Source organism: Apis laboriosa, unplaced genomic scaffold (assembly GCF_014066325.1).
Source record: "Apis laboriosa isolate Shangri-la unplaced genomic scaffold, ASM1406632v1 scaffold19_cov150, whole genome shotgun sequence".
NCBI classification, from domain to species: Eukaryota; Metazoa; Arthropoda; class Insecta; order Hymenoptera; family Apidae; genus Apis; species Apis laboriosa.
In genome coordinates, this window is record NW_025222278.1 from 1921621 (window position 1) to 1949277 (window position 27657).

A 27657-nucleotide genomic window follows, 5' to 3' on the forward strand; every position below is an offset into this window, starting at 1 on the left:
AAATATAAACGCGTGCGTTATAAGGGGGATGAGAGTCGAGAAGTTTCTCCCGGTAACTTCATTCTAATTTCCAACGGGAAACGGGCTTAAGAGAAAATAATTCACCGGATATTTTGGAATAAATTTGCCGCGCGCGACGGGAGAAGAAGAGTGAGAAAGGGGGAAGGGGGAGGGGGAGAGAGAGAGAGAGAGGAAAAAAAAAGGGACGGTGTTAAGCAGCGCGGCCGCTTTTCCACGGGGGTGTAAATTACGCTCTTCTTACAGGCCGGTACGCGGCAGTTTTCACTCTATCCGAACCTGGCAGAGGCCGCCCTCTGTATTTATGTTACGAGTTATTAAGAGAAAGTTTCAGGTTTTACGTCGAGTAACGTCCCACACGATGCGCTCGTTGGAGAAACGGCGATGCTCGTGTTCTAGGCGATATTAAAACCTTTTATATAGGGGAATGGCGAGAATGCTTGTGTTTTTAGAGCGAAGGTTTGATTTTGGGATCGTTTCCCTTTTAAAATCTTCCTCGACACCAAAATGCTGAAAATGCTTTTAATGAATTGAAATTCATATTCAAGAAGCGACTCGTCTCGATCTAATCGTGAATTAAGTATCTCTGAATAGTTTCCCCTTTCTTTTTGCATCATTTATTCCTTGTTTGTTGTCGATTACAACGCTTTGCAAAAAAAAAAAAAATACTTTTATAAATTTTAAAATTCATAAATTTTTAACAGGTTTTAATAAATCCTGTAACAATCGATATTCATTTTTCCTAAACTATTCACATTTATGCAAATCTAGAACCGTCGTTGCTAGACGAACTAAAAGTAATTTTTCGGCGATTCTCTCCCTCCTTCCCTCTTTCTCTCTCTCTCGATTGAGAACACGAGAGCGCCAAATTAAATTCAGCGAGAATACGTTTACGAAGTTGTGTGTAGCGTTTAACGCGTACGGAATTCGTTTGGCTCGCGGAAATCGTGTTTCCTCTGCCTGCTGCGCGGACTAGTGATTGCTTCTGGAACACAGATGGATCGTAGTTGTTTCGATGTAAAACGATTTCAACGAGTTTCGCGCGGTTACGTTTCTTTCCCCGAATAATTTCTAAAATTTTCGACCTCTGAATTCTTTCGATCTATCGAGTATTATTTAAGTAATTTCCAATTATTATCGTAGCCTTTGAGTATTACAATTTCATTTTCGAAAAATTGTGTATAGACATTGTTGACATTTTATACACTTTATTAATTACTAATTGATGAAATATCTGATATATGAAAAAATTGCAAAATCTACTGAAGGAGATGAATGATATAAATATTCAGATAATGGTGGATAAACAGTTCATTCTGTTCCTGGACTTGGATAAAATGAATTCCTAAGTAATAATATTAATAATGAAAAAGGTAATAATCAAAATCTAATATTATTTATTCGTGGAAAAGCTATATGTGGTGATCCTAATATTAAAGAATTTAATCAATTTCCAAATCCAATTAAAAATGGTATAAAAAAAATTATTAAAAATGTATGACTTGTTACAATTGTATTATTATAAATTTGATCATTATTAATTCACGATCCTGGTAAACTTAATTCTATTCGAATAATAAATCTTATAGATGAATCTAATATTCCTGATCATAAAGCTAAAATAACATATAAAATTCCAATATTTTTATGATTTGTTGATATAAATCATTTTATAATTAAGATTTATAGAAAAATTTTATTTTTAATTTTGAAAATTAATAGTTTAATTATTAAAATCTTTCTAAAATAATAAATTTAAATTAAAATTAATAATTAATTAATGATAAATATAATTAAATAGTATACAATTAATACAAGTATTAAATCTTAATAAATGGTAATGCATCAATGGTAATCAATGGTAATGAACAAAAACAAGAAATAGCGCAAAATTAAGCATTATTTTCATCAAAGCGGAATAATAATTTCCACTTTCAAGATTTCAAGAAAGGAAACTATGCGATAAGAGAAATGTGGAAATTTCTCTTCATTCAAATGTTTTTCACTCCTCGATAAAATGGAGGAATCTCGGATTCGAAGGAATCGGGAACGAATTACACCGCTCTACGAGGCAAGAAAGATAAGCGTAAGAAAAGTCTTACACGAAGCCAGTTCCACTAGGAGGATCTACTTCAAAAACGAAGGCTTCACAGAACCACCCCGTCATCCCTCTGAAACCGCTATCGAATGTCTTTCGAGTGACTCAGCTCTTTCGAGCCCTCCCACCTCCATCCCGCCACCTTGCCCGCTTTTGACAAAATCGATCGATCTCCCGACAGATAGGATTATAGGGTGGAACGATCGTGAAGGAATACCGCAAACGGTATTCGGTGCTCGACCTTTGGATTCTTTCGCGCCGACGTTCCTTACCGATAACAATGATCAACCGATAGGCAGAGAAGCCGTATACGCGCGAAAAGAGAGCAAAGGGAAAGCGAAGAAAGGGATGAAAGGGGTTATATCGTGTAAACTTAGCACCCAGTGTGGCACAGTGAATGAACACCGTGCGTGTGTCGCGCACTCGTTCGAGATTCGATGAGCACGTTGATTAGCGTGAGATTATAGGTTATTGATAGAGGTTGAGATATATTGAAATACAGTAAAATGTTGCGTGAATATCGATTCCACGAATTTTTATTATTTTTCTGCGTGAGTCAATCTTCTTCGTATTGATGGAATTTATAAATATTGGAAATTTTTCTGGATATTTATAGATATTTGTTTATTTTCTCTTTCTAAAATATCATACATTTTTCTTTTTTTTTTTTATAAACTTGAAACCATTAAAAGCACAACTCTCGAGCGTCGATATGATAACTTCATCCATTGAGAGGTTAAAAAAAAAAAAAAAAAGGGAATAAAATCAACGAATATGGAGGGAAAATAAAATTTATACACTTTGCGCGTCTTCGTTGGGAGGAACATAGGGAGATCGATAAAAATAAAAGTCGAGGGATATTCATGGTGGTAATATCGGGGAAAGAAGAGAGCAACGACACGTACGTTTGAGAGAGGAAGTCGGTTTAACATCCTGTTTTAATATATTTCCGGGAGGTTACGGCTATCAAATCGCCTGTGGTTTCGACGCTCCGTTGCTTTCGTGTCCTCCATCGCCGCCATCATCGATATCATCATCTTTATCCTTCTTTCGCCTCTCTTTACCTTCTCCTTTATAACTGTTATAAGACGAGTCATACCACGAATCTCGTTGCGAGAATTTCGATATCGATAAATTTACGTAGCAAAAAATGTAGCAAAAATATTAAATATTAATAAAATTTAAGTTCTTCTCTGTTAGGGATAAACGAATATAAATTTGTAATTCTCGGCAGAGATGGCGCCACTTTGATGGAGCACGAATCGAGTAAGAAAGAAAGAAAGAAAGAAAGAAAGAAGAAAAGAAAGAAAGAAAGAAAGAAGGAAAGAAAGAAAGAAAGAAACTTCTCAATTTTATTAGTTTTGTCATAAGCGAGGGGCACGTATTGAATGGCAGACAAAATCCTTGAATTATTCAAAACCATTGCACTTATAGAAACTCGGTGTATATATGTATCTCCAGTGTCTTTAATCCATTTTTTTTTTTTTCCTTCGAGAATGCTAGAGGTGATACAGGGCATTTACGTCATTCGTTCATTGTATCGTTACGATTATTGATAAACATTTATTCCGAAATACGAAACACGTAATACAATGTTATGAATCCCATATAATAAATCTTTCTCGACTCCAAAAAAAAAAAAAAAAAAAGAGAGATTAATTGTATATACTTTTCTTCACACTGGCCAAGATCCACTGGCCAATAAAAAATTCGACCTTACACAAACGCACAGACACATTTAAAGATACCATTTAAAAAGCAGAGTTACGTCGTTTCAAGATGTAACAACTACTACAATTACTTTCTTATCCCCGGCATAATATAATAAAACAAACGAAAGAAAATTGGTCGAGCGTTTTCTTCCTCTTACCCCTTTTCCCGGGCCACGAGAGTAAAATTATATCACGAGGATAAAAGTTTTCCGCGAGGGTTGACGGTGCACGAAACAATTTCCTCGAGTCAAAAAGTTAAAATATCTGCGTATGACTGGCGCGTAACTTCAACGAAACCGCGGTGGGGAACTTTCTTCTCCCGCCGGTCTTAACTTGTAAACTTTATTTCCCCATAGTTCGCCTTTAAAAGAAAAAGAAAAAAAAAGTCCTGCCGGGTTGACCGAATCATCTTAGATGGCATCAGTTCTTAATTAAAATGCAACCTTCGTACGAAATATCCGTGGGGCGAGTTGTGTGTTTACCTTTAACGAGAGAGAAAGAGAGAGAGAGAGAGAGAGAGAGAGAGAAGAGGAGGTTCTTTTTTTTTCACTCGGTTGAATTTTACAGGAAGAGGCGATGGTGAACGCTGATTTCGGTTTATAGTTATGGGGAGAACGAGAATAGGGCTCGAAGAGAAAACCGAGGTTATCATGGCAGGCATGGCACAAACGACACGATCACAATAATAATTCTTTTCATTATTCCAGAGAGACTTCGTTACTCGTTTCATCTCCCTCGTCGATCTCGTCGACTTTTCGGATGCTAATGAAAAGACGACAGGGTCGACGAATGGGTTGGCAAAGTTTTGCTTCCCGATTTTCTTGATTTCTCTTTAAACATCGTAAGATGGTTTTTGGACGGTTTGGAGGGGATAACGGAGATACGTATTCAAGCCAAAGTCAAATATTAGATCCCCCAATTAGAGAGGTTCGACGTGCATTATCGTTGGAAAAATGGAATTCTTCGTGGCGAAACGTGTAATTTTTGAAGATTTTTTTAGCGAGACGAAAGAAAGAAAGAGGAAAATTGGATGTTCCAGGATTATCATACGATTCATCGAGGAATAAATATCGCAATGATTCTAATGATGATAAAAGTGTTTGAAAAAACCTAATTTTAAACCAATATATACGCTATGGATACAATAGACCACTTCCAACAATAGATTAGATTCCATTGCCAAAAACCATTACCGATTCCTCTCATACGACATACATCGTATGACACGAAATTATAATCGAGGATACGCGTAGCACGAATTGAAAACGTTCTCCACGCGGAGAAAACGATGGTGAATCGAAGCCTCATTACCGAGTCGCAATTAAAAGAATCGCTTCTCCCTCTTCTTTAAAAGTCAATAGCAGAGCAAATCCTGAGCCCGGTGTAAAGAAACCTTTCGATTGGAGAAGCCTCTTTACGACAGACGGTTGGCCTTTCACGTTATTCTTCCGCCACAGTCAGGCCCTTCTCGTAAATGACAAATTTCTTTGAACCTCTCTGTCTCTCTCACTCTCTCTCTCTCTCTCTCTTTTAAAAAAAAAACTCCCTCCTCCCCATTATTACCATCCATCGCTTGCGCCATGACGTTCATGGGTAGGTAGGTAAAACGTTTTCGAGTAAACTCGAATGAGAGTGAGAGAGAGAGAGAGAGAGAGAGAGAGAGAGAGAGAGAGAGAGAGAGAGAGAGAGAGAGAGAGAGAGGGAGAGAGAGAGTAGAAAACTCGGGAGAAAAAGGAAATGCAGAGTGGTACAACTGGAGGAGAAAAAGGGTTAGGAGAAATGTGGAAAGGGAGAGCGGCACATGGACAAAGGCAAACAGGCAAGCGGAGAAAAGAAAAGTCGTCCCCTCCCCTTGTCTTGAAAAATTTCCCGTTTTCCACGTGTATTCGACCAAGTGCCACTCGACGTTCAATTTCACGTGAACACGCTCTGGTTGGCTTCCCTTTTTCCAGCGATAAACAGATTCCGTCGTAAAAATCGTGAGAGCTCGTGGGGAGGAGGAACGTTGGAGAGGGGCCTGCTGCCACTGGGAAAAGTGATGCACGAGCTTCTTCTCTTCTCTCCCGAGTACGATGGAGACGGAGTCACGTCTGTTCGGATTTTTCCCGACGAGGAGTTAGTCAGTTTCGAACTGTGAAACTGATACGATGACGAGTTGGACGCATGGGTGGGAGGAAGGAAGGAAGAGAGGTAGAGGGCGGAGAGGGAGAAAACAGAACGGATCTAAAGTGGCGAAGGAAAAAGAGGAAGCCTATGGACTCGGCACCTTTATATGGGGTGTCTTGCGAATCGAACGAAGATCGGGACGAGATGATTTTTAATTTGGATTTTGGGATGTTGGATTTTCTTCTGAGAAAAATTTGTTTGGAGGGATTTATCGAAGTCTATGACAGGTTTTTTATCATTATTGTAAATAATTGTAAATTCGTTCGTAAGTTTAATCCCAAAATCTTAAATTGAAATAAAAAGAAAATATGTAATCAATTAAATTTCTTTTTTCCTCCAAACAAATAAAATTGTAAAGGATCGACACGAGCTTTCCTAATTTTTACTAAGAAAAACACGTCGAACTATTCACCAATTTAAAAATTCCGAAAAACCGTGGAACAAACCGTTCCACCTAACAGAAAAAACGGGGTAAAAAAAACTCTCATCTCAAAAATATTCTCTCTCTATAAACTCTCCTATTTCGCAATTCACCAAACAAAATCCACACGCGAATCGAAATAAAACAACAAAGACAAGAGAAGAGAGACGCGAAGAATAGACGAAAAACAAAAAAAAAAAAAAAACACGGAACACAGGGAAACAAACAAACAAAGCGTCTACCTACCCATCTCTATCAGCGATATTAAAAAAAAAAAAAAAAAGAGAGAAAAAGAAAAAAAGAAAAAAAAAAGAAAAAAAAAGAAGAATCAAAAAGGAATAAAAGAAAGGAGGATCGTTTTGGAAAACGCGAGAATTGGATAAGGGTCGTTAGATAGGACACCCTGTATACCCACGTAATACCGCAGAAAGTCTGTATCGTGTACAAAGCCAGGTCTGGGAGAAAGAGGAAGAGAGGAGAGATGAAAAGAGAGTGGCGGGAGAGAGGGGGTAACGAAAGGGTAAGAGGAAGAGGTGAGAAAAAGGGATAGACAGAGAGACATTGGACTAGGGAAAAGGAGGGATATAGCGGTGGTGATGGCGATGGAGGAAAAGGGAAAAGAGAGAGCGGACTATGCCCGATAAAAAGCCCTGATTCCCACGAGCGTGGATAGCCTACGATGAAAACCTCTCAGCTCGCCGACCACGGCACGGCATTAGAACGTCGAGTACCATGTCGGATTTTTCGTCCGCAGACACTATAGCTAACAGCGTAGAAAGAGAGAGAGATAGATAGATAGAGAAAGAGAGAGAGAGAGAGAGAGAGAGAGATTACCAGGCAACCAGCGCCAACCACTAGTAACAGCGGCAGTAGGCATGCACCGCGTAACGATTCGTTCTCATTGTACGTGTTTACTAGGCTATGATTATGTAATCACTGCCAGCTTCTACGGGTTTGAGCATTGTCCGGACAGCTATTGTCTCGTTGGTCGTTGAAGATTTCTCGCTTCAACGTTTTTCCTTTTCCTTTCACGCGTCTCGATGACGACGACGACTCGGATGGTAAACGGTATTCGAGTAGCTCCCCCTAGCTAGAGTCTAGCGAAATAACGCGAATTGATCCAGACGAGTATCGATGGGATCGTCGCTCGATTAGGATCGGATGATGTGCAAAAGAAGCGAAAAGAAACGCTGTTCTAATCCTTTGGCTCTCGGTTTGAAAACTCGAGTGATTAAAATTTATATCGCGAACGTAATGAAAACGTAATGTCTTAAAATTATCTCGATATAAAATTTCCTTTCCTGTCTTATTCCATCGAACCGTTTAAGCATTCGTCGTACACGTTGTCGACAAGATTCCACATCTTGAAAGAGTGTCAATTTTCTCCCCGTTGAATACGCATTCACAGAAGAGTGCACGTGCGACTCGTCGCATTATCCAACGCTCGAATTCGAATAATACGTCTTTTATTTTGTCCACGCGCCGAGGAAACTGTCGTGCATCGATTTCACGGAAGAACGTTCCGTTCTCTCGCGTCGAATATATGTATATATTGTTAGTGGAGCATCAACTTAAAGAGACTGCACAACGTCGACGGGACAAAGCGATTGATTGTAACGCGATAGCGAGGGAATATAAAAGACGAGAGAGAGAGAGAGAGAGATGATATCTTCTTCTCTCGTTCTTTTTCTCGCAGAAAAAAACTCTACAAAAGAAATCCAACGTAGTGATTACCGGCAGACGCACTCGAGGAATTGGAATAAAACTCCAGAGAAATGATATTTTTTTTTTTCTTCTTCTTTTTCTCCTCTTGTTCCCTTTTCTTAATTCCAACCTGGAACAGATCGACAGACCAGGCGCCTCCTCTTATGCTGTTTTCATCTTCTTTCGCTTTGACAATATTTTTGTATTCCGGGTGAGAGGGACTCGAGACTTTCAGATTCCACTCAAATATTGTAATGCATAGTCTTTGGACAGAGTAAGTGCCGCGACAATGTCATTAACCATCCTATCGAGTTCTATTCTTAACCTTACTTTTTTCTTTGTATCGAATCTTAATCAAAGAAGCGGCATTTTCTCGATCCCAATTTTCAAATTTACGCGTATTGCGTGGAAATATCGCGCGAAGGAAGAAACCTTGAGATTGAAGGATTTGATCGATCAATTTTCTGGAAAAAAATTACAACTTAGCAAACCTACGATCCTCGACTGGCCCCGAACCTTTGTGCACGAAACGGCCATTGCATAAAAATCGTTCTTTCAATTTTATAATCGATTCACAGGCCTAGGCCAACGATTTGCATCCACCCATGTTGAAGGAATGAAAGAATAACCCGTCGAAACGCGAATGTTTGACGCGGTAATGATTAAGCCCCGAATCACGAGCGCGAAATTGCACGGTATCACGCATCGCGAACAGCTCGCGAGATCCCAGTCACCAGACGCTGTAATCCGGCAGCGTTCGTTGGATTTTCAATCTCCCCGTGCCGCGGACCGTTAATCTCCGCGGCGTGTCTAGCGGTAATTGTCTAATCACTGTTATCCGTCTAATTGCACAACGATTATGCGTTCCGTGCGCGCTCCGTGAATTCTGAGCGTTTGAGAATTTGAAAGAAAGATGGCGCCGCTCTCGTTTCTCGTCGAATTAACGCTCACCGATTGAAAGAAGATCTGATCGGTTAATTTGAAATGAAACGCCTGGATTTTCATTTTCCTTTTTCTATTTATATTTGTCGCATACACTGATCCAAAATGACGACTCATGTATGCATTAGCGTAAAGCATAGAATATTTATAGTATCGCAATCGAAAACAAAAATTTTCTTATTTCTCTCGGTTTAATTCATAAATATAATTTTGTAATCAAGAATAATAATTTCGAAAATAATTTCAATCTTAATTAATTACCTTTAACTTCACGAATGAAAATAATTTTTACGAATATACAAATTATAATATCTTCCGTTACCACTACGTAGTGCGTATTGTCAACAAAGCTGTCTGAAGTGGGTATATAGGGCGTCTGGAAGAAGAAAAGAATTCCTTCCTCCAGGAAACATTGATGCTCGACCGGGTATTCAATGATCAGATCGAAAGGGTTACTGCTCCCCTGTTTGGAACAGGGTTGGAAAATCCGGTCAAGATCGATCCGATCCTTAGCCCGACTTTGTGTTCCACCGCCTTAACCTAGGTGTTAAGGATTAAAGGTTGGACGGAAAGCGATCAATCGTGTGGCTGGGGAGGAGGAGGGGGAAGGGAGAGGAGGTTGGTCGGAGTTGGAGGCCGCGGTTCAAGTTCCTCCGTGAAGAAAGAAATCCCGCGCCCGTGATTACCGGCCAGACACGATCGAGGAATTGGAATCACGGTTGAACACGGTAGGGCCGTTCTTTCTAATCCGCGACGAGACAAGAACCGGTCGATAAACGCGCTATATATCAGGGGGGAGGGAGAGAGAGAGAGAGAAAGAGGAAAAGGAGGGGGGGGCTCGAGTGCGCGTCGACGGGATGAGAAAGCTGAAAGGGAGGTGTGGAGCGGAGAGAAAAGGGAGGGGAGGTTAGGCTGGCCTGTAGGCGTTTGCCCTATTTAACCCCTTTTCAACCCAAACTTTTTCATATTTCACGTTCGCCCACCTGATCCGCCTCCCGAAACGCGCGGAATTCCGGGACGAAGATGAACATCCGGAAGCGGATTTGAACGCGGAGATCCCGTCCAAATATCTGAAATTGGAGAAAGGATCGGAGAGAAGATGGAGATGGAGAGAAGGAGAGAATCTGTCCCCTTCGATTTCGGTAACTGAACTGAGGAATCGGAGGAAAGAGAGATTGATACGGAGATCAATACAACCGGGTTGCACCGTTGACAGAGTCTCCTTGACAGAGTTCTGTCTTCTGTAATAATAATTAATAACAAAAAAAAAAAACGAAGAAAAAGGAAGAAATGAAAGAAAAGGAAAATTTCGGGGGGAAAAAAGGAAGAAGAAAAATTGGGAGGGGCGTCGATTACTCTTTCGTTTTCGGTTTACCGCGCCTGAGATTGCACGTCTCCGGATTCAGCCCGCGCATTCAGCGAAGAGCGTGTACGCGTGACAAAGGCTTTTCAAGTCGAACGAAGGACAATCAGTCACAACGCGTTGCATCACAATGTTCCACGGAACGAGTGTCTGCCACAGAGGGCCCCCTGTATAAACGAGACGAACATTATCGATCCGCATAGTCGCAATGAGAAATAATGCATCCTCTGGAGGAAACACCGTTCCGATCCCGAAAGAAAATACAAGCGGCGGGCCGAGAATAAACTGTTTCGCATCTCTCTCCCTTCCTCCTCCTATCCTCTCCTTCCCCCCCCTCTTTGGAAATACGAGCAGTCACGGGGCCAGGCAGCTCTTTCAACGCTTGCTCGCTGTTTCTCAGACGCATCCATTTGTATCTCAACCTTTCACCTGATTTCTCGCCTCGTTTAATCCGTTGCGTTCATTCGGTATAAGTCTCCCATTTCTTTCTTCAGGCGTTTCTCTCCCCTTTCTCCACCACCGATTGATATTTAAATCGCGGGGCGGATTTCCATGGATTTATCCTCGTCAAACTTAAAAGCAGGGCGATCAGCAGATTTCCATTGTTCTTATTATCGAAAGTGTACGCTTTGCGTATAGTATGGGATTTTAGAATTCTTGAATTAGCTTACAATCCTATCTTAAAATCATTAAATAATAATTGATAAGTAGTTCTTATGTATCTCTTAAATTTACGACTACTTTTTTGAATTGATGATGATCGAACGAACGACTAATTTGAATTGAATTGTTAAAATTTCTTCCATTAAAAACTTGTCAATTTGTTAGTTAGAAGATTCCTCGATTCCATCATTTTAAACCATCGTCGAGCGATCAATCGCGATTTCGTTCATTTTAATATCAAATTTGATGAGTCGATCTGTTCAGAAAGAGAGAGAAAGGGAAAGAAGAGAGAATCCCTTCCGGGCCTGCAAAGTAAACCCAAGACTCTTCACCCAAAGAAATACAATTGACCCTGGCGCCGCCGCTTCGAAAGCTGACCGAAATCCTCGATTGTTCGCACGGGCTCACCGTTGGAAAATCCAAGAATTACTGTTAACTGTAAGTGGAGTTACCGTCCAATGAATTTATTAGGGGCTGGCTTAATTTCAAGCGTCAGCTTAACTCGCGGCCGAGGGTAAATTAGATAGAAGAAGACAGCTCCTCTTCCATAATTTAATGCGAGGAACTCCTACGTTTACTCCGATGCTTTAATTTCAACCACTCTCGGGCTCACGAGCCGACTTCGCCAAAGGAAAATTGAGGGTCCGTTGATAAATCGAGATTACGGGGCTAACCGTTGCCTCGAGCAACTGCCCCGCGCTATACTTTTCTTCTATGGAAAAAATGCCGCGGATAAAGCCGTGAAAAATCGTTCCCCGACTCGCTTATTACCTTTGTCTTGAACGCAAATTGCTCGTGTATCGTGTTCATCGTCTCGAGGAAAATTCGGTCGAATCTCGTAACTGCGTACATTTGTTCCCTTGAAACAAGAAACGATTACTTGATTTATCGCGTTTCTTATTTGAAATTGAAATTATGTCTTATGCACAAATGGAACGGACAGAGTTATATTTTTACGATGATTAATGATAGACAAGCTAACCTAACCTAAGATTTAAGACAAGCTTTAAATTATACATTGCGATCAACATGTTACAAAATGTTATAAAAATATTAATGTTACGTGATACGTAATTTCATTATTATGTAAAAAAGAAATATTACATTAACGTGTTAATGGAGGAAAATACACTCAATCTAATCTAAGATTTAAGGTAACCTTTGAGGTTAATAATACATTGAGATCAACATGTTACAAAAAATTACAAAAAATAAATACTATCTTAAATATAAAATTAATAATAATAAATAAAAATAATATAACTATATCTTAAAATAAAATAATCTAAAAATAAATACTATATCTTAATGGAAATACATCCTAATGGAAAACACACATAACCTTTAAGATTAATAATACACTGAGATCAACGTGTTACAAAAATAAATACTAATGTTACACGATATCTGATTTCATTATTATATTATGTAAAAAAAAAATATTACATTAACATCTTAATAGAGGAAAACATAACCTAAGATTTAAGGTAAGCTTTAAGGTTAATAATACACTGAGATCAATGTGTTACAGAAAATTACAAAAATAAATACTAAATATTACATTTTAATGGAAAGCACATTTAACCTAACCTAAGATAACCTTTAAAGCTAATAATACACTGAGATCAACGTGTTATAGAAAGTTACAAAAATACAAACTAATGTTACACGATACATGATTTCATTATTATGTTATGTAAAAAAGAAATATTGCATTAACAGCTTAATAGAGGAAAACATAACCTAAGATTTAAGGTAAGATTAATAATACACTGAGATCAACCTGTTACAAAAAATTACAAAAAATTACAAACTAATGTTACACGATACGTGATTTCATTATTACGTTATGTAAATAAGAAATATTTTAATTAACACTTTAATGGAGGAAAACATAACTTAAGATTTAAAGTAAGCTTTAAGGTTAATAATACACTGAGATCAACGTGTTACAAAAAAATTACAAAAATACATACTAATGTTACACGATACGTGATTTCATTATTATGTTATGTAAAAAAAAAAAAAAAATATTGCATTAACACCTTAATGGAGGAAAATACATTTAACTTAACCTAACCTAAGATTTAAGATAAGCATTAAGATTAATGGTGCGATCAGCATGCTACAAAAAGTTGCAAAAAATAAATACTAATGTTACACGATACGTGATTTCATTATTACGTTATGTAAAAAAGAAATATTGCATTAACACCTTAATGGGGGAAAACACGTACGTTCAATATTCTTACGGAGAGAGAAATCTTGATGGGAGAGAGAGATAAATAGCCGAGGCAACAGTGGTTTGCAGGCGCGTGTTGTAACCACGCTTGCACTTCGCGGAGAATTATCTCTTTTCCGGTGACACAATCCGGTTAGACTTGGAAACTAGATAAACAGTATTTTCCGTGAGCATTGAATGATGAGAGTATTTATTTTTAACCGGTTACCAGTTCGGAAAAAGGCGTGAAAAAAGAGAGATAAAATATGCCGCATTTCTTCGATCGATTGAATTATTCCTAAGAAGAATATCAAACGTCCAATTATTATCACTGGTTCATAAATAATTACAATTAAGATATTTAATATTTGAACGATCATAAAATGTGAAAAATCGAAATTAAATAATCTTACGATCGAATGGAAAAATATTGTAGTTGAGAAAATACACGATTGCAACTCGAATTGGGATTATATTATTAGGATAATGCATGCCATCTGATTAAAATTATCCTTTTATCGTATAAGGTACCGCATAATTCGTATTTCGCGTAATAATATATTTGCATAAATTATTTGGCATTGCATTAATTCATCATTGAAACGCGACTACGCGATAAACGCAGAAATTTAGTAATTTTAACGAGAAAATAAAAAAGAAAAGAGATGAGAGAAACCGGTTAATTCGTACAAATGTGTCCGAATATATTTCACAATTATACTCTAGGAAACCATTGTTCATAATACTTATGCATTCTTTTTTTCTATGCATTCAGTTTTACGTAATACCGGGAATATTAAGCAATAATTATTCCAAGTTTTAACGAGGCTGATAAATCTGTGGAGAATAAGAGTTTCCATTTTACGACACATTTTACAACGAAAGAGTAATTTTAGCAAAGAATATAGATATCCAGTGGCCACTTGTAATATTCTAATTTTTATCAAGCTTTAAACATGTTCGAGAGATTTTTTTTATTAAAAATAAAAAATATTATTTGAAGTAAAATAATCGAAAAAAATATCATGTCACTTTAGATATATAAAATTATGTTAAATTTATAATTATAATTTTATGCAATTCTTATTTATAATTCTTTTGTTACTTTTGATTTATATTTCATCATGTATTAGTATAATTTTTTTATTTCTTATTTCATATTCTAAAAATTGATAATATCGTTTATTGATAAGTTATCTAATTGGTGATATAAAATTAAGTAAATATTGCATTATCAATAAATGCATAAATTTATATATTATATTCATAATTATAACATTTTATCATATCCATATTTTATTTATGATATTACTTTACGATCATTTTAAAAAACCAATTTGTTTCTTCAGTTTAGAAACACAAGATTATTTTTTAAAATAAAATAATCAAACGATTCATATTATTTTATAGAAAAACATAAAAATGTATTTGATTTCTCTTTAATTTAAGTACTTACCGAAATTTTGAAGCGTCACAATCTTCAATTCCAATTTCCTGATTAATATCTATAACAAAGAAGAAATTGAATTGTTAAAAAATATATAAATCAACATAAACACTTAACCTAAAAATATATCCCCATTATATATCTATATATTCCAAATGGCTTTTATAATTAAATTTCAAATTTAAAAAAAAAAGTAGAGCAATCAATTTAATTATCGTACAATAAGAAATATAATATAAAAATCAGAAAATTTTAAACTTCAGAGAAGCTCAACGGACTCATTTCCATTATAAATCGAATTCATCGTTTATCAATCGTTTCACGTTTGAATAAAACAGAACTGTGGAAATCAATCGGCCATTAAATAATTTCTTTTGCATCGAAAACTATTAAACGCCATTCCGTGATATTATTTAATTAACAATCAGAGAAATGCAATTAAACCCCGGGCCACCCCGACTAGAGATTGACGAGCATTAAAAACGACGATTTATATAGGTTATACCGTTTCGTTTGTATACATTCAACGGAAGATCTACCAACGAGAGATGAATGACATCGACGATCCTTTGTATTTAAATAATTTCCCCTGCTCGCGGAGATTTATGACCGTCTCCTAAATATCGACAGGGCGTTGGAAATCGTGTCGAACAGACATCAACGATGCCTTCTCTCTAACTTTCGTATCCATGGAATCTTACCGCGGATTTTGTTAAACATCACCAGCATTGAACGAAATCCAACCATTCAGGATGCGGATCGATAAGCGAACGTCGAAGATATTCCATTGCGTTCAAAGAATACACCTGGAAAATGCAATCTATCGTTGAATACACTTGATTTTATCCCTTGAAATCGGTACAGTCTGACCTCTTTAATCGAATCGATCAGGAGAATTATTTTATATATCTTTCTGAAATGTGAAATCTTTCTCTCTCTCTCTCGAATGTTATTATTAAATATACAATATATTAAAAATAAACCACGTCATAAATCCTATTATTAATTCTATTATTATTGAATTACAATTTAAAATTCTTTTGAGGTTAGGTTCACATTCACATTCGACTAGATTTTTTTCCTCATACAAAATTTCGTTTTATAATAAAATTGTTAATTAATAAATAAGTAAAAGAAATAAATAAAATTGTTAAGAAATTTTATGGAAAAATGTAAAAATAAGATATATTAAATATCTAAGATCAATACGAGGTATGTAAAATTAACCTCTCTCGAAGAATTTTTCAACCGAAAATATCTCGTGTAGGACACGTTCAAAAGGGCGAGGAGGGAAGAATTTTCCGTTTAATAATAAGATGGCGAATCGCTTTATGTCCCCTCTCCCAAGTTTCGAGCCAGTAATTTCAAAGAAGGCTCGCCTTAAGTGACGTCACAAATTGTTTGCAGATCGGAGATACGCCCGCGCGATTAATAACATCTATCAGTTCCATTCAATGGAATTTCTTCAGACGCGAATCCCTCATTTTTCATAGCGTGGCGTTTGCTTGCATAAACCTTATCTACCGATTTGTCTCATCACGAGATACTGTATCCCAACGATGAAAAATGCTCCACCACCGTTATGAAGAATCTTCCGAGTCAACTCAAGCTTTATTACGGATATATTAGGTTTTTGTGCACGCGAAACAATTTTAATCCAATAAAAACTTTAACCACGGGACAATTTCTCTTTGAAATATTTTACGTAAAAATATTTTTTAAAGTTGTACACTTATATTAGTTTTTATGAATATTGAATTGAAACTTCATTCCCTTTGTTATGTAAAAATTTATATATACACGTACACGTATACACGTAGTTGACGATTACGTACGCATGAAAAAAATAAGAATGACAGACAGTCTTGAGATTATTGCACATTATTTTCACGTTTGTATTTAAAACTTTGATCGATAAATTTAATTCGTAATATTTTAACTTTATGCTACAAATTTTTCAAGTTTATTTATCGATGAAAAACAAATTGGGCAAAAATTTTCAAAAATACGTTATAACATAACGCAGATACTTTTATAAACGGGATATAATTCTACGTAATAATTATACTTTAATCGGTATTTCAAAATATGAAATGTGAAATTGAAATACAAGGGATAATCAGAAAACGGTGGAAAATATTTTAATTTCAGCTTCAATGAATTTATCTTTCATATAATTTTTATGTGAAAATATTTTTTTATAATTCACATCATTAAGATTTGATCTTTAATTACGAGTTTCATCAAATTTTCATAAAAATGCAAATACGACACTAGTTTAGTTAAAATCTCGAATCGTTCCCATAGCAACGAATTAAATTCAAAAAGCAATTTTTGTTCAAAAGAAGCAATTTATTTTTCTATCTTAATGCGATAAAATTCACTGTTATTACACTGAAAAATTAGAAATGAAATATCTATAGAAAGAAAAAAAAAAAAAAAAACTCACATTTTGACATAAAATCGCAACGATACAATATTACCGATATCAACGATATCTCATAAATCGAAATTGAAACGCTACCAAAATCGTTTCTACGTTTCGAGAATATCATCTTAAAGAATAATACACCGTAGGAGGTAGCCGAATAAAACCCTGGGAGGAAGGAGGTCGAGGAAATATTTATTCGAAAGATCAGTGAAAGAATCAACAACAAGAAATAACATTTTCCTCTGGTGGTATCCTCTCCAAAACAAACAAACGTGTCCGCGACACGCAAGCAAATCCGGATATCACTTTGGTACATATTTCATGTTTCGAGTCCTCTTGAGCGTAACGCGAAACCTCTTCCTACAAATTCGATGCAGTTTGAGACAGCGGCAGATAACGGAGGAATCCGCAAGGGTAAAGTCGTGGGGTGAAAAGCAACCAAGAGAAAAATCTGGATTTTCAATTTCCCCCAGTATATGATAGGGGAACGTAGACACCATTGCACATTTTCCATTGTATCCTGTGAGAATGTTCCACCGATATCGTTGGATGTATCATCTCCTTCTCTCTTAATTCTTTCCTGTTCCACTAACGACCCAGAAATTTCAAAGAGAAATTTCAAACTTTATTTCGCAATGGTGATATTTTTCCAAGGAATCGAAAGAATAATTTCAAAGTTTGAAAATGATACGATTTTTCTAATTTTTTTATTACTTACTTATTAATTATAAAAATGTACAGTACGGATAATAAATAATATATATATATATATATCTCAAGAGTAACGAAAGATTGGATATATTAGAGTTATATCACTGCGAAGTCTCGAATCCTTATATGGGAACGTTCATATTGGCCTCGTATATGGTGGAATGGAATTAAATTTCGATGGGAAGAATTCGAAGAGAAAGAGAGAAAGCTTTGAGCGTGCACGATAGAAACATTTCTACTTTATTGGTTTCTTATGTTAAACAAAATCGTATATAATGGTTTCGCAGGCAAAATCGTCGTTGGGCGCACGTGCCCCCCTTTTTTCTTGGACTTTCCATACGGTATCCTTCTTGTTATTTATGACATAACAGAGCGCTGTCTGTCGCGAAGAGTGGAAAGAGGCAACTGCAGAATGGGGGGAGGGGGAGGGGAGAGAGGACAGCGGCTTATGATAAAATCGAATTTCCTCCGGTCGGATAAAAGGCAAACTAAAGGGAACAAAGAGAATATCTGCTCCTCCTGAGAGAAATAATTTTCTATCGACTACGTCTTCGCTGCCCTCCAGACTCTTTTCGTTGCTTTTGAATTATTCACTGGGAGATTGTTTTGTTTCCTCGACATTTGTAACGTCATCAAATAAATTTTCGCTTTTGTCACTCTTTTTTTTTCAAATTTCGCGCGCTTTACACACTTCGTCGACTACTAACCTCTTAAGATGATAATTCTTGTGCGATTCAACAATTGATATTTTCTAATTTTATTTGAATTTATTAAATGGCAATTGTGTATACAATTTTTAACGAATAATTGGAAGATATTGAGAAATAATTTTTTTTTTTTTTTTTTAAGGAAAGGATTATAAACGACAAATATTTTCGAAAGAAATTGAAGTTGAGACGAGAATAAGGCTAAACTAAAAAGCTTTCAAAGAATAATAGATTTCTTCTCTCAGCAGACGATATTTTTCTATCTCTATCTAAACATGACCTAAATTCTAGAGCGCCGACAAAAGGAGAGTTCTCTGGCTGGAACCTGGTTCCAGAACACCGTTTGATCTTTATTAGATTATTTTGTTAGGATAATTGTGTTATAAATGTAATTGAAAGCTCCGCTTCTCCAGTTTTATTTCATTTAAAATCGTAGACGACCTAGTTGATTTTTGTTGAAATAGAACAGCATGATCGGTAGCGAGTAACAAAATTTGTTAGAATGGAAAGACACGGTTTATTCTTTTTCATGATGATTAAAAGCAATAAAAATAAGCGTTCATAATTATTTTAATCTTTCTCGCTTGAAATCGATTTTGTAATGACGAAATTTCGGCCATAATCAACACATTTGAATAATACAACGATGAATATGATCGCTCCCACCTGGCCAATTTGAGACTTTTTTTAAGACATTTGCATACATGTGCGTTATTATGTATCAATCCAATCAATTCTAGCAAGACGATTTACATAATACAACGAGATTATAATATTAGAAACAGTTACTATAGAAGAAAAACATCCGGTTGTATACGCATAAACAATATATGCAAATTCAAATTAAAATGAAAAAAACATTTGTTCCATAAGTAAAATAAAAAACCTAAAATAATGATTATTTTATACAATATGAAAACGTTACAAAGAAATCTAATACAGTTTTTACGACTTCGTATTTCTTTAGCATTAATTAAAATTTCCATTAATTTTTATCACTATTATATTTATATAGTTCTCATGCAAATAATTTGTATTGCTCATGTAAATTTCATCGCGGGTACAACATTTTATATAATGCATCGTATCAATTTAATTAACTATGTTACATTATATAACAATTTTATTTAAAATTAAAATTTAATTTATTCTATGTCAAAAACAAATTGAAATATCGGACCGTGATTAAAAAAAGAAATTGCGAAGCTTTAGTTTTACTTTTCACGATTCAAAATGATTTACAATATGTTACAATATATTTAGAAAGTATAATCAATCGAGGTGAAATGAATCGAAAGCTAAAATGTAAATAAAAACGTTTCGTGTTACACTATATATATATCATGCACATAAAGGTATATACATAGTCTCGTGTTTGGAGTTATACCAGATTCTGACAACAGTTACGCACACGCGTATAGAAATAAATTTTTTTTTTTTTAAATTGGGAATATATATATTTTATTCTAGCATAATGAAAATATTATTATCTCCGTGTGATAACAGTATGAAAGATATACTTTGTAAGATTATATGTTTCGTGAGATTTTCCACATGATATCATTATCAAATATATATATATATATCCTATTTAAACTGTTATTCATATGTTTACTATTAAAATATTATTATAAATTTTATGACGTGATATTTAATAATAAATTTAAAAAAAAACTGTATAAAAATTATTTAACGTATAGAATAAGAATAAATAAATATTATTTTAGGTTAGATATATACTATAGACGAGTACATCATCATAGGTATCTATTTTACTATACTCACATTCATGATCATAACATACTTCATATCTTATTTTTCTACGGAATTCATAATAATATTTTACAAAAATTTACATCGAGCGATGGCTCCATCTTGTGTTTTATCTGCAATACAAGCAAAGAAAATTGAACGATGATAAATTGATTTTTGCACCTGTTAGACAACGTGACGTATCATTCACGAAACACGTATACACGACATATCTTCATGGGCCATTTTCAATGTCAGTGAACTTCCTTGCATTCTTTTAATGAGCTCTTTTAAATTCAGGGACTGTTGGCTGTACTACCACCTGCATTATGAGGCCAGACGTTCGTTATTTCACAATTACATGTGAAATAGTGTTTTCTACCGTTCCGCTTCTTCCTTTCTTTTGTTGCTGATTTCCATAATAATTTAATTTTCATTTTAATACGTGTATCATTATATTTTTTAAATAAATATTCTATTTCTTATTATAATTAAAATCCACCAATTTAAAAAAACAAACAAACAAACTCTGCATTGTTATGCAAAATAAAATATAATATTTTGACTTATAAAATTTTATCAAAATTTTATTAATCCAATTGTTTAAAGATGATTCTTATATGACACAAGCCAACAATAACAAATTAACAATTTTCTATTTACACAATCAAACGTCTATCTCTAAAACAATATCCATCTGTCAGAATTAATCACGAAAATATGTCTCCATATTTAAATAATGTTTAAGTTAGATTTTCACAAGCTTTATCTTATCTTATATCGTACAACACAGAGGACGCTCGCGGAGAAGTTTCAACGGCGAAGATTAAAACATGCATTTTTCTCGTATTAATCGTAAAAGATGGCCGACACAAACGTGTCCGTTCCACTTGTAATTCATTTTATATTTCCTCTGTTTCCTCTTAACCATCATGCGTGCGGAAAACGCGTCGCAACAGTCTTTCTCTATCCTCTACCTTTGTATACATAAGGGCGTGTACACACACGCGCACATGTACGCACGCGTACACACACAAATGTCATGGCAAGCTCGTGATTCGCAAAAGCGTAACCGAATTTCCCTCGGTCCTTAATTTTTGCCTTTTTTCTGGACAATCTCTCGGCAGCGAGCCGCTTTGTGGATTCACCTCAACTCTCTCCATTTCCGTGCCTGGGAATCGGCTTTTCCCCTCTTTTTTTTCTTCCATTTCATTTTTTTTTATTCCCTTCCTCCTTTCTATTTTTCCTTTTTTTCTTTCTTTCTTTCTTTCTTTCTTTCTTTTTTTTTTTTTTGTATGTCTTTTTTCCTTTCTACCCTACCTACCTATCTATCTACCATAGAATCACAATATTCGAGAGAAGGGTAAAATTTTTTTCACGATGCACAGCTTAGCAACACGGAATTGTCGATGAACATTTTTCACGGACTAACTTAATTGAAGTTTCGACTTAAACTGTATTCGTGACGATTCGTCTATTCGGTAATTTTCTTTTCTTTTTTTAGCATTTAATTCTCTTGATAACATCACGTTATCGTAATATCTTGAAATATCTCGATGATGCAAATTTTATTTTTAAAGAAAAAATTTTGTCCGAATAATCGTTAATAAAAGCGAAACCTATTCGAGTCGGTAACGTTAAAATCGTTACCCATCGCGCAAATACGATACTTTTATCCTCGAGTGAGAAACTTTGGACAATGCAATAAACGAAGAAAAGAACATCCCATATAGCGAACATATATCGAAACATCTCGACGATATAATTTTTTTTTTTTTAATTGCATAAAAATTTCGTCCGAACAATCGTTAATAAAAGCGAGACCTACTTGAATCGGTAACGTAAAAATCGTTACCCATCGCGCGAGCACACTTTTATCCTCGCGTGAGAACTTTAGACGCGACAAACGATAAACAAAGGAAAAGACATCCCCGTATATCGAACAATTCTATCTCATTCCGATCGCGTGTTTCACGCTATGAATTCCATGATAGGTGTATGTTGAAGGAATCGATTGGGTCGCGTGGGCTCGTAGATTTTCCAGGATTTCGTAACCCGACAACGCAGCCTGTCTGCATGACGCAATCCACCCGGTGTAGGATGTGCTCCGGTGCGTGTTTAACCGCAAGCACGGACGTGTGCACGCGCGTGTGTATCCACGTATTTCCGCCCGCATCCGCGCCCGCTTCAACCGAGGTGTGCCCCGAATAACGGCACCGTTCTTGTACGCTTGAAACACGCGCGGGTATAAATAAGGTTTATGACGTCATCCCATCGCAAAGCCTCGAATTCGTTCCGTTGTGTTCCAGTTCCTTCCTCGTTTCTCCCTCGCTTCTTATTTCTCCGTTTCCATCAACCGTTGACAGGACCCCTGTTTCGACTGCTTCGTGCAAATTTTTTTCCCATTTCTTTTTTTTTTTTTTGATCGGTCGGTGACCTTTTCTCTGATTAGGAAATCAATTTTTTTTTTCGTTATTTTTATAGAGATCGATAATTTTGATATTGCTTATATGTTTTTTTTTTTAATTAATATCTTTAGAGATTGTCGATAAAATATTATCGATGTGTCGAGTTTTTTTGTTCTTATTATTATAAAAGATTCTACAATGAAATTATTATTCTTTATTTAGAATAATTTTAATTTAAATATATATATTATATGCGTTAATGTTTGTGCGAAGAGGTTAATTATTTTCGAAAGATTTTTCGAATCTAATCTTTCTTATATCTTTCTTATATGAGTTATCGAACTTAGTATTTGAATAAAAAGAAAGAAAAGAAAATATTGGGAGGAATATTGAATTTATGAATGGGAGGAATTACCTCGAAGAGAATAGTTTTCTAATCGGGAGAGAAGCACGGTGAAAAGAATGAGCAAGGCTAAAAAAAGACACGGTAAATAAGAAATAATAGGCGGGAGTGTATTCGTTTGGCACAATGGCCGGTCGAAATCGCGACTGTTTAGCATTCCACGGTTAATTGCATCGTGAACGGTTACCGCAACGCGCGAAGGGAGAGGGTTAAACCGACGTAAAATCGTGATTGTTATTTTTACCTTTGGCCGCTTCTCGTTTCCACTTATTCGATGCAATTACGCGAAATCTAATTTTCCACGGGACTCGACACGTGCGGTTTACCCGTGCCACGGAGCCAGTTCCCATTTTATAAAAGTGGCGGGGCCCGCCTATTATCAAGAGGAAAGAGGGAATTGATACGAACGCGATAAAAAATCCGCGATAGAACGTTGGGCAATCGGTAACTAATTGCCGGATAGATAAACTCTTAATTAATGTTATAATTAAGATCGAAGATTTGAAGGTATGGTTACAAACGAGGAACGCCTTTTTGCTTATTTAATCGAGTTTAGTTACCATGATTTGATAATTCGTACATGCGTGTTTCAAAAGACTTTAAAAATATTTTAATTGCAAGGTAAAGATATTCGATTTAAAATAGCTGTGTAATTAATTGAAACATGTAAAAGTTCTTATCGCGGAGAAAGAGGTTAGAAGAGAGAGATTTGAAGAGAATTAGGTTAGAATCCATAATCACATAATAGACGGTAAAATTTTTAACATAACCTCGATTGGAAATACAAATATCAATTGTATTCGAGTAAAAAGGATCACATTACGTCATATGATTTAAATAATAATATGTTACGAATGCAAAAGATAATTTCTCTAAGTACGATCCAATTAATTTCAAATTTCTTCTTCTCGTCCATTTTTTTTTCGCGACAAAATATCTTGAAAAATAAAATTCATTTTTCGAGAATGGTTGGTCGTTGACCGTATCTCAGAATGAGGCACGAATTCTGTCGAATAATTATGGTGCTATAGGAAGAGAAGAAAATTGCACGCCTACGCAGAGTCGAGAGCTGTTCTTCTCGAGCTGTTTTTACGCCAAGAAGATTAATCCCCGTGAATCGTAACCGTGAAGAAAAAAATATGTCCGTGCATCATCCAGCTTTTTTTTTTCTTCTCTTTTCCCGCTTTTTATCTTTCCTTTCCATCCTCGAAACGCTCGAAACCAATTGAATTTTAATGACGAATCGTTAACAGAGCTGCGTGAATACGGGCACACGTCATAGTACCTAGCGAAATTCACTAGATTCCAGAGAAATCCCCTATTATTTGTTTCGGCGATGGCACGATGAATGTATGTAAAATAAAGAGACACAAAATATTATGTTATTTGAACAATATGTAAAATTCACATGTTATATATTATTATTATTATTCTGAATGCGCCTAGAATTTTATTTAAAATTAATGAAATATATTTTATTTAAAAATTAATGAAAAATATTCCAAATGATATTTTAACTGAGCTAGTTTGTTGAAAACAATTCAAGTATTAAAGATATATTTATTATTAAAAATTATGATATAATTTTTAATAATTATCTGATCAAATTTATACGGCAATTAAATACTAATTTTCTAATTTAATTGGTTAATTTTTATCAATAATTCATAACTTTTCGTATGTTTTATTGTTTTCGATTATCTAATTACAAAATAGAAATTTATGAATTCGAGTTGAAAGAATTAAACTGCATTATTAATTAACGTTTCATTTCGAAACGTATAAATTTACATTTATCAATTATTCCTTTTCTTTTTTCTTTTTTAAAAAAATGCATCATTTTGTTTTTAAATTGATTCCCCATTAACCAGACAGAAAGCAAATTGGTACAAAGTAATTTATTGTGTTATTTTCGTTGAACGATGTGCTAATTGACCGGCGATACAATCTGTTGCAACTTCGTCGATAATAATTATTGCTTCTTCGCGTCGTAGTCAACGGTGCTTGCTTTCGAAACACTTGACAATGACTTGAAACACTTGAAAACACTCGAAACACGAATAATCGAGTATCCATTTTTTTTTCCATTTATTATTATTTTTCTTTTTGAGAGCGAAATTTTCAATTGTAAATAAATTACGAGCGAGTATTAAGCGTTACGTGTTCCTAAAAAAAAAAAAACTTTTTTCTAGAAAGCTCCACAAGATTTATATTTAAAATATTTAATCACGGAACAGCGTTTCAAAGTTTGAATCATCGAAGAGAAAAATTTTCACAAAAATACACGTTCGATTATCGAGAGGAAGAAATGAGTCACATAGGTGTCATTGAAAAGAGACGTCATTAAGTCATAATTAATTCATGAAAACAGGAAGGTTCGCGTGTATGGTGAACCTATCTAAACGCGTTAACTATTATGCAGTCACATAAAGTTTACCAAGGACAAGCAACACGTAATAATGTGACAATAATATAAAGTACACGTTGAAGGCTAAATTGTTAATGGCCAGATGCGGAATAGTAGTGAATAGATGAACAATTCGATTTACATACGCTCTGACAATCGTTTTTCGAAATCTTTTAATGATGGAATTTAATAATAATTAACATCGAAAACTAATACCAATTATCCATTATTTTGTAAAAGAAAAGTTCGCTTTACAAATTCATTTCATTAAAAAAAAAAAAGAAAAATATCAAATATTCACTCGTCAAAGAACATCGAACATCATTTTCAATCGAATTTATATAACATTTATGACAGATAAATTAACCAACTTAGAAAAATTGTAAAGGAAAAAGGAAGCTTTTGTGAACGAGTAAAATTAATTTTCATTTGCGAATTATCGAAATCGAATTTGCAGAATTTCGAACGAGGAAACGAAATCATAATATTTTCCCTCGCGTTCCTTAGCCCGGCATTTTCTGTAGCGACCGAATCGTCGGCCAGATGCTGAGCGTACGGTAGGCCAGCCCTCGTAAATTATTCTTAAGTGCCAAATAACCTTGTGTTAAGTAACGAACACAAGCGGGCCGGAATATTCCTCTAATAAACAGGCCTCTGTGCTCTCGAATTCCGTGAATTCGATGCTCGTGAATCATCTTGCCAGGAATATTCAAATTTTAAATTTCATACGTACCCCGAGATCAAGCTTCTGGGAAACCTTGCGAACAATTTAGCCTCGGTTCATTCACGCACTCGCCATTTAAAAAGCTATTATTTCTATATTCGTCCACGAACTTCATAGATTCTGATTAACTCCTTGATTGATTCTTGAACGACGATATTTCCTCGTCATTGGGGACACTGGAAAAATAGAAAATATATCCAAATGTTAGATATACGTACATTTTGAACGAGTGGTATTTATCTTAAATTTTATTATATTTCTTTTTCTTTTTTTTTTTTTTTTTTTTTCATTACTTGAAATTGTTCAAAAAACGTAAAAGTGACTTAAAGTATGATATAAAAATCTACCGTCTTACCGGCCTGCATACGTTACTTTTTGCTTCAACGATCAAAGAAATTCCGCCCTAAACGAAATCGTTTAAAAACATTACGCGGGGAATAAAAGCTTTGCAAATCCGACTCTGCCTCTCTGTAAAATATCGCGCGCAATTTACATTTACGCCGCTCTACAAATTTAATACGTTCAAATTTCAACCCAAGCACGGAACTGTTTATTAAAAAAAGAAAAAAAAGAAAAAAAACTGACAAACAAAAAGTAAGAAAAAAAAGTAAAATGCAAAGAGAAAAGTAAAATAAAATAAAAAAAAAAAAGAACAAAAAATCAAATTGAAAACACAAAACTAAATTAATCCTGTTAATAAATATTTTCATACATCTATATTTTATCCTCTCTTTTTTCATTCGTACATAGGAAAACCCAAAATAGCAGATAAATAAAATAATAAAATTATTCAACGAGTGAGCAATCGAAATCAAAAGTTGCTTTAACGAATTGTTAAATCCATCCAATCATTTAAATATCTCTAAATTTACGCGTTCTCCGTGAAAATATACAATTTCCCTCCTATTTTTTACTATATATATATATATATATATATATATATATTTTATCCTCGAACGTGACGAGAGCCCCCATAAAAAATTGGTATCGCGAATCAGTTCCCATTTCATCTACGTCCAACGTGGATTACGATCTGGTTAACGATCACCGGTTTTACGCGCATCCAGACGAGATTACCGTCGTTTATGGGCGAGATGATCGGTCCCTGTGATGCACGGCCGGCGATCAATTACAATCCAATCCGCCATAAGAAATGATTACTTTAAGAAATCGTTACGCATGCCCCCGTTTAATATCCGATTATACGCGGATTTATTGCGTAATTCAATTAACAACGGTCAACAGGAATAATTAGATCGGATGACGGGGGGAGGGGGAGGGGGAGGGGGGGGGCGCATTGATGTTCCGCCGGTGTTGTTTTCGCTTGCATTAATAACCGGAGGAATTATTAAGGTAATC

The 27657-nt window shown here is 35.2% G+C and overlaps 1 long non-coding RNA gene across 2 annotated transcripts in view; it reads right to left on the reverse strand.

Annotated features, from left to right (window-relative positions):
* Positions 1-27657, reverse strand: part of LOC122712108 — an 81171-nt gene that overhangs the window by 17215 nt on the left and 36299 nt on the right. For both annotated transcript variants that reach the window (XR_006346263.1, XR_006346262.1), the window contains exons 2-3: positions 26308-26474; positions 14765-14813 (exon numbers count right to left, since the gene is read on the reverse strand). This is a non-coding gene — a long non-coding RNA (uncharacterized LOC122712108). The remainder of the gene's footprint in view (positions 1-14764; positions 14814-26307; positions 26475-27657) is intronic.